General features: G+C 41.0%; 1 protein-coding gene across 1 annotated transcript in view; it reads left to right on the top strand.

The window, feature by feature from the left end:
• Positions 1–951: 951 nt before the first annotated feature.
• Positions 952–13,674, top strand: part of LOC113014910 (growth factor receptor-bound protein 10-like) — a 72,773-nt gene continuing 60,050 nt past the window's right edge. Inside the window, exon 1 of the mRNA XM_026156745.1 lies at positions 952–2,516. The gene's annotated coding sequence lies outside the window, so the exon portion shown is untranslated. The remainder of the gene's footprint in view (positions 2,517–13,674) is intronic.

Genomic DNA, 13,674 nt, shown 5'->3' with positions numbered 1-13,674 from the left:
CGTGCATTAATAATTTGTATATATTGGGAAAGACACATCAAGTGTTTATTTTAAACAAATAATGACATTTTCCCTCCACTAGTCTGAAAGAAAACATTACAAAGAATGAAAACAGCTCCAAATCTTATATTTTTCACTTTCATGCAGCTAAAAATGACAGAAGCAGCAAGTGGACGCAGTGTTTATCCCCCTTTGTGTGTTTCTTTCAAGCGAAAAATCTGTATTGTCACATTGTCCCCAAAAAGTCTCACCAGTTTTATGCTTTCCTTTAGCGCAGAGGTGAGAAACTCCAGGCCTCAAGGGCCGTTGTCCTGCAGATTTTATATATTTCACCCTGGGCCAACACACCTGAATCATTAGTTCATTACCAGGCCTCTGGAGAACTTGAAGACATGTTGAGGAGCCCAAAAAGGTTGATTCTGTTCATGTGGACGTAGCATTTTCAGTGGGAGAAACGTTTTGTCACTCATCCAAGTGACTTCTCCACTCTCAGTCTGTTGAGGAGGTAATTTAGCCATTAAATCAGCTGTGTTGGATCATGGACACATGGAGTTCACCCCCACTCTAGCGGGGGTTGCCACTGGCCATGTGCACCACTAGATGGCAGCACAATCATTTCAGTTAAAATTTGCTGTAAGAGGCAAATCAAAGTAATTTTTCCAGCTTATGTAAAACTATTTTGCTCCTGGCAGCCACAGGAGAAACACATTTTCACATCCCACCCTGGATTTGATTGGACTTTGGAAATAACGTGTAATCCTAATAAAATGTCCTCACGCTTGTATTGCAATCTTACAGATCCTGCTCCTTGAGCTAAGGCCTATCCCTTTAACTGCAAACAATGTGAGGAAACATAAAGAGTCTTTACTTCTTTTATGGGGGAAAAAAAAAACCTCATTGTGCAACAGGAAGAGCAAATAATTCACCTGTCATCAGGAATTATTTTAGGGGTACTCAGAGGAAAGGAAATCCAGCGTTGAATCTAATTAATTTACACAAAACACTGATTAAAAACCATGCAAACAAACTAAAAATTAGGCTGCAGGTTATTTGGATTGTTTCTCTAACAGTGATCAGGGAAGTAGCTCAATCAAGACAGACTGATTAATCATTAATCACAGAGCCTGTCTGTGCTTTTGTGTGTTTCTATGCGTTGCCAAGGTGGTCATTTCTGAGTCTTGAGAACCAAACAAAATGCCATTCATCAGGAAGGCTTTAACGTCTAGTGAGTGATGGGAAATGGGATTTATTTTCAGCTGCCACGTCACAGACTCTTTGTCCAGCTTTCCTGTGGCCCTCTCTCCAATAACATGTTTGTTTTCAGGTTGATATTTGTGTAGCCAACTGCTACCGGTGAGGGAAATCCTGTCTGACCTTCTCAGCTTGTTTCTGGTGAAAACACTGGCACTCTGTGACGTCCGAGACACTAAATTTTTCTTTACACCTTATGTAATATAGAACTGTGTCTGAACAGACAATCCTGGGAGCTTTACAGGAGCACAAAGATGTGGAGGTGGCTGCCATGGCAGGACCCTCAAACACTGTTTACTATGGGAGCACACACAGATGATGAGTGCTGCATCACGCTTGCGTGCACACACGCAAACACACACAGATGGTTGCACTTAGACTGTAATATTTTTGCTGAAGTTGCCCTCGGTGTTTCATGTCTGGAAAATCTGAGTCATGCTTTTCTGTCAAATAATCTCTGATCTAATGTAGGCTTTGTTTAATCACCCTATAATGCATTAAAGCCTTTTTGTGGGCAAAACAAACACAGATAATTGACAAGCATCGTTGCTGTACTAATTTACAGTATGATTAATAGCAGCGCAGTTTATTTTCCGTCTGTTTAATCATTTAATTCCAAATGTGTGCAGGGTATATCTAGAATCATGAAATTACACTCCATTTCCAGTTTACTACCCTTAGCTTCAATTAACGCAGTCTAGCCCGAGAGTCCTGCAATAAAGCCCAGCTTCATAAAGGCTATATTTGTCAATGTGTTTTAAGTGAGTGGCAAACCAGTACACAAAAACCAACCCACTACCTCTGGACATGATTTAATGACCTCAGCTCCAGTTAGACCTCCTGAAATAGGAAGCCATCACATTAGCTCCCACTCCCAGAGCAATGTACATTTATGGTTCAATGGAGTCACAGTGGTGTGTTTAAGCTGTGTGCACCTAGTGCCAGCTTGTTCTGGGCCTGAAAAACTAAGCAAATGAGCATGTGCCAAAAACTGTGGCCACTTGATGCTGGCTCTAAAAGGGATACTATAGTCATATACTTCCATACTGAAATGCAGAAAACATACTTACAGCCTGGCACTAAATACACAAGGTATGCTGATACTGAGGGCTGTTGCTAGCTGCATACTTGTCCTCCTCTTAGCTAAGTCTAGGAACTAAACTAGACTACTGTTGCTAGTGTTAGCCGCACTTGAAGCGTTTCTAATAAAATTTTCTGACAAATACTGTGGGTTGATGTAAGGGATCCCAAGAACTCCAGTTTGGGTGAGTGAAATTATAGAGTTTCTGTCTATAATTGTATGACAGTGTGTTACAGCAATGCAGTTTATGGATGTAGCTTGCTAATCAAGCTTGCTAGTCTTAGCATCCCACCTTCTAATCCAAATATAGTAAATAATAAATGTAATAAGTTATAAAGTTTAAATTTATTATTATTTTTGCTTGGATGTTATACTTCTAACACCATTTTCGAAGTAAAAATATTTATTCTCCAACTAGATGGTAAGAAATTGCTGAAGGTGTCAGTTTGTTAGCAAACGCTGGCTAGCTACTAGCTAAGCGATAGTGAAGTGCACAAATGGCAAATAGAGAATGGTCACCTTCAAAGTAAAAGTGCGTCTCAGCGCTGCAACCAGCACGTTTCAAAATCCACAACTCACACTAAACATAAACAGTCCCTATTTGCGGTTTGTGCTGTACCTTTTGGTTTCACTCCCACTTACCCAATAGCTTTGGAACAAGTTGATGTCATCCATGCAAACTACAGGCGATAGCAGCAACCTGCCAGTGACCAAAGCAATCGCAGAGATGGTTGCAGACTGGTCTCCAGTCCAGACAAACAAAACATGAACAATATGGCATTGGCCATATAGTTCACGGTGAACACTACTTTCTGTAGCTAATGCTAAGCTCTTCTTAGTACGGACCTTATTAGCAAAGCAGCGAGCAGTATCATTTGTTTGGGTGTAAACAGTGCAGAAGAGAAACTGACGTGTGTGTGTGTGTGTGTGTGTGTGTGTGTGTGTGTGTGTGTGTGTGTGTGTGTGTGTGTGTGTGTGTGTGTGTGTGTGTGTGTGTGTGTGTGTGAGAGAGAGTGGGAGTGAGAGAGAGATGAGAAGAATAGTGGCCTGACATACTCAGCTACTTGTTGCTTGTTAGGGAATGCTGAAACGGGCCAGTCCTTGCCACACACATCGACTGCACTAACAATAGCTTTTGTGAATGAATTTTTTTGAGTGTCTGTCGTGTTGTTGAATCTGTCTACAACCACTGATCCAGGTCAGGCAGCGCAGCAGGGGGTTTGGGGGGGGACCACCGGACCACCACTTCCAATCATGCCGTTCAGTACAGCTAGTTCTGAATGAGTGACTCAGCGAGCCCACGATGGCCATTCTCATGTCACCGCTCTGTAACAAAGACAGGAAAGCAACACAATGCCCCGCGTTGTTGTGTGCATAGCCAGACTTAATCTATCAGAGCCCAGGTGTTGCTTATACAGTCCCTAATAAGACTGTGTGTGTGCTGTATGTTTTCCTCCACTGATGTATTTTTGCCAACATTTTGGCGTCACAGTTGTAGGGCTAATGGCATACTTGTCACAGAGATAAACATGAGTAAAAAGAAGAGTACGAGTGTGACTGTAGCACAAATTGGGAATAGGTGCTCCTCTTTGGCACATAAAACCTGACATGAAATCATTTATAAAGTGTTGCTGTTGGAAAATACAGCAAACGCACCCGCATCATTGGAGGTCTTATATAACAGGTCATATACCGAGCAAATGGGCCCCAGCCTCTGTGAAGCTGTCATCTGCTCGAGTAGTAAAACAATCGGAGTGAAGGGTGAGAGATAACAGAGCCCTTCCCCTGCTGTGATAATAACACTGTGCGATGGCTATATTTAGGGCTCTCTTTTGACAAAACTGCTTGTTGCCGCACTGGTACACTGGGGTGCCCGGAGCTCCAAGCTATGCAGCGCCACAACAGCTCATAATTTAACCTTGCCAGTAAAATCGCTTTCCAGTGCACTAATGTATTCGGCACCCCTCCCTCTGCAACAGAGATACGTGGTGTCAAATAAAAAGATCGGTAGACAGTTTTATTTTACAACAAGGGCTTAATCGGGATGCCTGTTCCCTTTAAAACTCTATAATACGATATAAACTTTCAGTTCCCCTAGTAACAGCTTGTGTCATATAGCTAGTGATTGGAGGTATGGTCTGTTCGCTATGAGGCCCACAAACACAGGCACACACTCTTCTCACAGTTTTAAATTTGACCTTTTCTTAAAGGGACATGCTAACCTTTCACCTAGATTCTCAGGCCGAAGCAGACTGCTCATTAAACCAGCACCAGAGCCTGCAACAAGAGCTTTTCTCCAATAAAAACAGCTCCAGCCTGAACAGCAGAGGGATAACTTTTCACTAGATTTTTTACTCAGGGTTTGAGGCCAGCTGATGCGTATGGATGATGGGAAATAAGGCTTCGCTGATTTGCTGTCTCTTCCTTGACTCCAAAAACGACTGAAAAAAAAAATAGTTCCTCGCCCCAGTTTCGTTAAGTTAAATAAAACCTGGCAAAGAAAAATAGACCGATAATCCATTTTAATGTGAACTGTACACAACATTTATCCCAAGGACAGCAAAGGTGTATAATAAATCAGAAATGTGCCCTGGCGCTGTTCATGCTGGCTCACAATGACATTAGTTATACCTGATTTTCTGCTACGACTAATTAAAAATGACATGCAAAGGTCACCTAATATAACCAGGTGGCAATAAGAGAAGAGCAATCTCATAAACAAGAAAAAGATCCCTCTCTTTCAGGCTTCTGCAGTGTTCTTAGCTGGTCTTCTGCTTTTATTATACTTCCTGTATCCGCCCCCCAAATCTTTTTTGGAGCACAATTTAAAGTATTGTGAAAAAGTGTTAAGCCAACCCTCATTCCTTTAAATGTTGCTAGGAAATATTTACACCAATTTACTGAAATGGACATACAGTATAATTAAGACATACAGACATAACAGGAAAATGAGTAGGGAAGAGGTTAATGTGGAACTCAACAGGTGGGGGAACCCTGAAATCAGTTGTAGTGGCTCAGTGTGGGGATGTTCTTGGATGTAATTCAACCAGATGTCAGCAGATGTTTTATCTTGTCCTGGCGTGTTTTCCATACTCTACACTGATAGTACACGGTTTATGCTGTTTATTTTCTATACGGTATAAAGTTGGTATGAAGGTGGAATTCAGTGAATCTAAGCATCATCAGCTAAAAATGATAGGAATCTCTGCTACACTTGATGTAACCTGACTGTGAAACCACAGCCACTGTGTACAGGTCACACACTGTTCTTTACTTTAAATCCATCACAGGACAGTAAACTGAACTGTTTATCCTGCAGAGGATTTTCATGCAGTCTTTAAATAACACAGTCTACCTCAGTTTGTTTTGCAGCATGTTTCACAATATGAAAAAAAACAAAGAAAAACCCCCCCCCAACATGTTACATGTACAGACCCAATAACATGAGGACTTAGATGTAAGCTTTAAATTTGCAGTTCATCAAATCCCACCGAGCAGTCCTTACCGTTAAATCTAACCTCTCTCTTCCTCTCCTGTCCTGTCTTTCTCATCTTTCTCCATCTTTGAGTGAAGTTTTCCCTTTCTTTTCTCTTCCTGTGAAATACAGCAGCTGGACCTGTAGTCAGCAACACACTGTGACAAACTGCACACAAACAGTTTGTGTTTGCTGAGCTGATAGAAACTCTGCATTTGAAATTAGCTAACACAAAAGTAACTCCCTCTCATGCTCGCTCCTCTTCAGTAGGACTAGCAAGATCCCAAAGTACTTCAACCGCAACTTACAGGCACCTGCAGTCATTCCAGTGTTGTGGCAAAAGCAAAACACCGCCCTCCAGAAATAAAAAAATAAAAAAACACTACTCAAGTGCAGTAATGAATTATATCTGAAAAGCACCTATACCACAAAGAGGTGAAGCCTAACATCCATCTGTCAGTCAATGTGACTACACCTACAACTAGAAATTTTATGTAGTCTTCTTTTTTTGCAACAAGCATTTTAAAATGGGAGTCAGACTTTTGTAGCCAGCCCCAAGTGGCCATATGGGGAACTGCAGCTTTTGGAACTTTCTTGTTGATTATTCTCAACCTGATTTAACCATGAAAAAGTAGCTACTGACATTCTTGAACCACACTCAACATCACATCTTGTACTTGTTGTGGCCACACTTCACTATGATGCAGTGTTTCCTGTTGCTAGCTCTGCATAGGGTGTGAAAAAAAAATAAAAAAATCATGCTGTCATGTCTGGCATGGAGAGCAGGATTAAGACCATCTGCAGCTACTCTGGACCTGAGCTTTTAAATTTACTATATATGTCTGGAAATGAATAAGAAGCTGAATAATGTGCAGCTTTATTATGGAGCGGCATAGGTTGGCCTACCTTAAAACCGAGCAGATGTCTAATGTATCGTTTGCTTAAGTAGCTACAGCAAGCTTGCTAATGTCGCTACTGTGGTTATACCTAAATTCATATTTTGCTTTGTTTTTCTTTTGCATACTCAAAGTAGCTTTACAAAGTGATAATATGTTTGCTACAGCATGCAGCACTAAGTTTGTATGCCTTCATAAACCAGCTAAAAGAAATTAAATTATTTTAAAAACAATATGTGGAAACAACCTACAGGGGGAATGACAAGGCCTTGCATGTAATGAAAGGCTATATCTAGTGTACACTCCTCACAGGTTCACTCCTTGTGTGTCTCAGCACAACGGGTTTTCTCGACATTGACTGGGGCAGAGTGTTCCCTCCAAATGTTTTTATTGGCTGGCAACCAGGTTTTCTGAAGCCATCGTGCAGAGATAAGCCAATCAGAGCGGCCAGGTTAACCTCAGGGTTATCATAGCTACTATTTACCTAACCATGTTCACCACAGATACTCAGCACGTTTGGACGTGTGTTCACAGCTCCGGAGTGTTTTGCAGGCCTTTACAGTACAGTGTGTGTCCTTGTTACCATTTGAAATGAGCGTTCACGGGTGTGATTGGAATTAACCTATAGAATATCCCGAGCTCTCTCTCTCTCTCTCTCACTCACACACACACACACACACACACACACACACACACACACACACACACACACACACACACACACACACTGTGTTCCCCCTCCTCCCTCTCATTTGGTCGTTAGACTCTGGACAGATGTGTCAGGGCTTGGGGGAATGCCAGTTCCAAAGATATAAGAAGTTCAGACACAGCCCTGCAGAACAGGCCCTCTGTCATGCGCGCACACACACACACACACACACACACACACACACACACACACACACACACACACACACACACCTCTCCCACCCCCCTTCCTGTTGGATTTTGTTCCTGCCGTTCTGAGAAAAATGAAGCTCGACTTTTAAAAGAGAATGTTCTGGACTCTGTCAGCAGGGTTTGGTACCGGCCGCCCAGCCGCACTCTCAGTCTTACTTGTTACATCATGCTCCTCAGATTTGCTCCTACTTGACCTTTCCTCGCCACTTTTAACGGAAAGTCCTGCTGGGCACAGACAAAGCAATAATCTTTTGCTCCGAACTGAGCTGCTGGGCTGCAGTGAAAGCAGGAATCTGTGCTGTACTACACTTTAGATTATGGGTGTCACAGTGTGTGCTGCACCTGGAGAGATGCTCTGAAAAATACCCTCCTCCCTAGCTAACAGTTTGATCCTGAGTCACCCGAGTGGACAAGCAATGGGTCTTTAGATTCTTTACAGCTCTGATAACTTCCACCAAAATCAGCGTTGTGCGCTAGATGTCGCTGTTTTAAGTAGACGCCTCCACTTATTTGAGTTCTGACACTTGCAGAAAAAGTCTGTTAAAGTGAACACCAAAGAAAAGACAAATGTAATGAAACCTAACACTGCCATTTGAATTCAAATGCATATTTATAAATGCTAAAAATAAACTGCTCAGAAAGCTCAGTTGATTGCTGTGCAGCAGGACTCACAGATCCCCCTCACTCCAGCTGGGATAGTCCAGCTCCAAGTTGCTGAATGCTTAGCTCGCACTCACTGCCACCAGTTTCAAAATGATTAACGTCCTCAATCGATTTTTCCATCTCAGTCAGTTAGCTCATCGTAGATGTGTTTAGTTTATCTCGTTGCATTGCCAGAGTCATTTGAATTACTCTGTTTAATGGACACTGAGCTCAGCCTTGACCTAAACAAATGTGGTTTAGATTCTGGGAGTGTTGCTATTAATATCCAGTCAGGCTTTTGGCAGCAGATAGCTGATACTTAAAGAGGGAGACGGGGCATGATGGGAGGCAACTGCCTGCCTGCTTGGTGCACAGAGGAAAATCTTTGCATAACCTAAGAAAAGTTTGTTGTAATCTGTTTTACAGTCAGTAGTTTAATATATCAAAGAGTCTGCAGTTACACAGCAGTATTTTCAATGGTATGTTTTTGTTGTCGTTTTTTTGTTGAGTTGGAGTAGAGCTGATAAGCGCCAATTGGAGTGCAGTTGCTTTATTTATATGACTCCGTTTGAGGGGTTGTATAAATGAGAAGTTCCATCCAAACTGTGGCAACATGTTGATTTTTTATCCAATGTCAGCAGTTACCCAGCAGTTCACAGTTTGCTCTGGACATTTCAGATCTGATTGCAGTTTAGGTTGTAATACAGATAAATCCTCACTCTGAGAACTTGATGACAAATGCGAAAAGATTAATGTGAAACACCTTTTTGTTTGTTACTTCAGAAACTAATTTACAGTCCTCACTGAGTGTTTGTTGCTGTGTTTATCTTTCACTTGACAGCTCTAATTTTTCCTGCCAGCCTTCACTTTCTCATAATGAAAATCTGTGGTGCCGGGACAGACCCCCGTTTTGGAGGTGCAATGCAAACATTCCAAGTGATTTAGCTGAGGCAAAATTAAATTCCTCAAATGATTATTGCTCAAGTACTGTTTTGTTCTGGTGTGCTCATAAAAGTGAATACTTAGCGATGCAGGAAGAACATTCCTCTTTTAGAACGGGACTTCTGTTCCCCGCTTACTCAATTGCTGTGGCCTACAGAGGCTGAAGCAGAAGAAAAGAGGGCACTCCACAATGAATAACATTAACTAGATTATTATACTGCACCCATTCTTGTTTCTGAAATTCCACTGAACAGATTAGAGAATTTAGTAAGCATATGCCACAATTGTACCTCTCAGCAGACTTCTGTAAGGATGGCGATGGCATTGGACAATAGATTGATGGATGGATTCAAAAGTGCTAATGCAGTATCCGTCTGCAGAGTGTAACAAAGGTCATTTTTTAGCTTTCTGCTAAAGACGTCAAACAGAGGCAGTAATTAAGTTAGTTTTGAAGAGAGGGCAGCTGTTATGATGCACACAATGAATGTGTCTCTGATTGAGCCCGTTCAAAATGGCCAGATTGCACGTTATAGCTTTCTTGTGAACTGCTTATTCAAACTCCAAGAGTGAGAACCCAGTTAAGTTTTAGGGACCACATTTTGATTGAGTAGGAACTTTTTGGCTGGTTCTTTTTTTCAGAAGCCAGTGTCAGGGACAAAATTAGATTTTAGGTTCAAAGTTGAAATTTGGTTTGTGCTACATTTAGTGTCTGTCACAGTGAGCTGTGTGGCGGGTGGGGATTGGACCCAAATGCAGGACTCTGAGATGGAGTATTAAACTTAAAGGTGGCAGTTTTTATTCACTGGCAAAAAATGACTAAGACACGCAAAACATGAACGCTAGAAACAAAACCAAAATTCAAACTAGGAAGGATGACCTGAACTAGGAGTTGATGACCTTGCATGACATAACCTGACCAAACATGACACACGAGAAACACACAACTAATGCGGAGGATACAACAACAGGCAGGGAAAAACACAGGGCTTAATCACCTAGTGAGGTGATTAGGAAATGTGAAACAGGAGGGAGACACAGCTGGGGACAATGCAGGCATGACGAGGCACGGGGAAGCAACACAGAAAACCCTAATCCAAAGACTACGAATATAACAAACAGAAGATCACAAATCATAATAATAACCAGAACTAACAGTTCATTACTTAAACATAAAGCACAGTGTCTTGCACTTAGCTGTGATGTTTAAACTTGTGGGTAAAATGCTCTATACAAGCAGCAGATGTTTGCTTTTTCCGAATGGTGGCTGAGCTGTCCCTTAGCAATAAGATAAGGTGATCCAGCTGAGATGGTTCAGGCATCTGACTAGGATACCTCCTCGTTATATCTCTCAGATGCCTTTGAAATGGTTCACTGTCCCACTGGATGAACTGGGGGAGGTGGTTGGGATCAGGGAAGTCTGGGCTTCTCTGATTGCAACAACCTCTTGATGCTTAAAACTCTGAAGCTAAAGATCTACAGCTTGCCTTGAAAATATACTTTGTTACCACGATCCCCTTGGCCTAAAAAGACTAAATGCCTTCTGATTGAGTCCTTCTGTTCAGTCTGGCTGAAAGGAAGTAGCATATCATAACAAAACATTTTTTAGTGTCCATCATAAATGCACTTCAGTTCAATTTAATTGTGCACTATTAATAGAGCACCAAATCACAACAATGATTGCCTCAGGGCACTTCATATTGTAAGGTAAAGATCCTGCATTAATACAGAGAAAACATTATCAACAATGTGAAAGATTTCTAACATTAGTTTTCTTTTCTTTTTTTAATTTATTGTGAAAAAATGCTCACTTTTTTTGTTATTGAATGGCAATCAAGTAAACAGCAGTGCAACCCAAACACCTGCCTGGCAATAGCCAAGGCCCCATGCAATATCATTTTTCCTTTTTCGGTGGAGACTAGCTGCTTCAGGCGGGGAGATAAGCATTTGAAATAAATTTGGTAGTACTGGAAGTTCATGCAGTTAATGCTGATTTTTATCCAGGCACTCAATCAACTGTCATACAGAGAAGTGGAAGCTTCTGTTGCTTTCACGTCAAATGCTAAAGAGACATTTTGAAACTTGAGTTCAACACTTGCTAGCAGTGCGTGCCTTTTAGAAATACAACCAAGACAAAATCCAAAAACACTTCACACTTCAATTTGTCTTCAACTTTGGACATCGAGTGGCTTCCCTCACACTTTGGCCGACAGTTTACCCCTATAAATCTCCCAATCATAACAGAAGAATCTCCATTGTTAAGATCTACGGTATTTAATAGTTGTTTTTAAAATTAGAGCTCAGATATGATATCTGTGCGCTGGTGCTGCTGCCGACGCTCGCTGGCACTGATGTACCAGGCAGCCAGAATGAAAAGAATGTTCTGTTATTAGTGGAAAAGCTCCTGTTATGTGGATTAATCTACAGCTTTGACTTTGATCTCTGAGTCACTCTAAGCGACTTTGGAGGGGAGTGGGGGCAGCGCACACACATCAACACGCTCAGAGAATACAGTACATGCTGTGAATAATGTCCATCATGTGTCACATAATCTAGGTTGAAAACACGGTTAATTCTTTCACACCGAGTCAAAACAGTCAAATTTCTGTGTTAATTAACAAAAAAAGTACAATAATACTCTATTGAAGTTTCCTAATGATGACACTTTGCTTTAAACTGACCCAAACAAATGGAGCTTGTACAATTCCTCACCCAATTAGCACCAATGTTCCCATGTTAAATCCTGAAGTGGAGATCAAAGGAGGTTTTGTGTTGGATATAGATTTACTGTTAATAAAACAATTAAAATGTACTTGTCTGTGAATGTCTGTGTGTGCGTGTTGTGGGCTTATCGACATCAAGACGAACTCCAAATCTCTGAATCCAAGCACGGTGTTCCAAGCTCTTAATAAGATTTAAGTTTGTAATGTAGATGCCTGATTATATCCCAATCCCACAAGGAGGAGAAAAGACTGAAAAAAAATATTTTGTAACTAATAGATTTAATGATTATAAAGGTTTTGGGGGATTAATGAGGCTTGAAATGATATCAACAACCAGGGTTAGTTTTAAAACAACAGTGAAGCCCAGAGAAATGTGCCAGATATGTGTTGGAAAGCAGTGACATTCTGCATCTTATGTTTGGGAAATTTTATGGAATACATTTTATGGAAAATGTCTAAAGTTTTATTTGAGTGGAAATTAATATGTGGTAATGTTTTCATGCTAACATAGCTACAGGGAGAGGTTTGTTGAAGGCTTTTAACCATAACACGGTCAGGAATTATTAAACTTAATCAGAAACCTGCTGAAACTAAATATTCACATAAAACGTAAAAGTGCTGTGGCTGTGTGATGCCATCATATTTTCAGTTTAGTTCAGTTTCATCATATGAATCAACTTATTTACTGCAGGTGAGTCCAACTTAATTTAATTGAGTTAATTCAACTCGTGCAAATTACGTTAGTCCAACAAAAGTACTTAATGCAAATAGAACCTCATTTATTATGTGGAAATCCATTCCATGATTGTTTTAAGTTCATTTAAAGAGTTGTTCTTTGGTGCATTCAACAAAGTGTAGAGTCTAATTAACACATTCATAGGCAATTTAGAATCATCAATTAATCGAACCACACTTGCATGTCTTTGAACTGTGGGTGGAAGCAGGAATACCCAGAGAGATTTGAGTCCACCTTCTTACTTTGAGGCAACACTGCTAACCGCCGCACCACCGAGCTGTCACTGCATACTTCAAACAACAAGGAAAGCTATGATTACAAAGCCTAATACAGAATTTTTGTTACATTGTAATCTTGTGAGTCCAGGCAACTGACCACACTTTTGCTAGACTGTATCACGTCATCGCAACAAGAATAAATTTAACGAATGTGTTTGTTCAAATTTCACTTTTTTGGGTGTTCTGTTCAGACAACTTGCACTTGCACTTTTCAGTGCACCACTGATTGCTTCAAAAATTTAAAGATGGCAACTTTTCAGCTTGAATTTCAGTTTGGGAAGAGTATGAAGTCACAGGGTGCCAGTTCTAATGAATGAGGCTGGTGTAGGTCAGTTGGATGAAATGGTCTCGGAACGTATCAGGACATTATGGTAGAATGCTGTAAAGGCAGTCTTACACCAAGGGGGGAATTTTTACACTGAAGACTACTGTTTGGTGTCAGGGCCATAGCCAGAGACTTTGACATATTTGCTCTCTGTCTCGGCCAAATAGCCAGGCTTGAAGGTGATAGGGGCCAAATGCAAATAAGGGGTGGTGCTTGATTTTCAGCAGTAGAGTTCCATAAATTTTGATTGCTCCTTATGTATTTAGCCCCCATTTTGCTAATTCAAGTTTAGAAAAAGCTTACAGTTGCTATCGGAGAGCTAATTCCAGCTTTCTGGCATAGTGAGTGACTCTTTCATTGTCTTCTCTCTAACTACAATTTGTTGAGTTTTGTGAAATGGGTTAAAAGACCACCACTGACACACCGAC

This window comes from Astatotilapia calliptera, chromosome 22 (assembly GCF_900246225.1).
Source record: "Astatotilapia calliptera chromosome 22, fAstCal1.2, whole genome shotgun sequence".
NCBI classification, from domain to species: Eukaryota; Metazoa; Chordata; class Actinopteri; order Cichliformes; family Cichlidae; genus Astatotilapia; species Astatotilapia calliptera.
The sequence above is the reverse complement of the archived record's forward strand: the minus strand, read 5'-3'. Positions and strand labels throughout refer to the sequence as shown.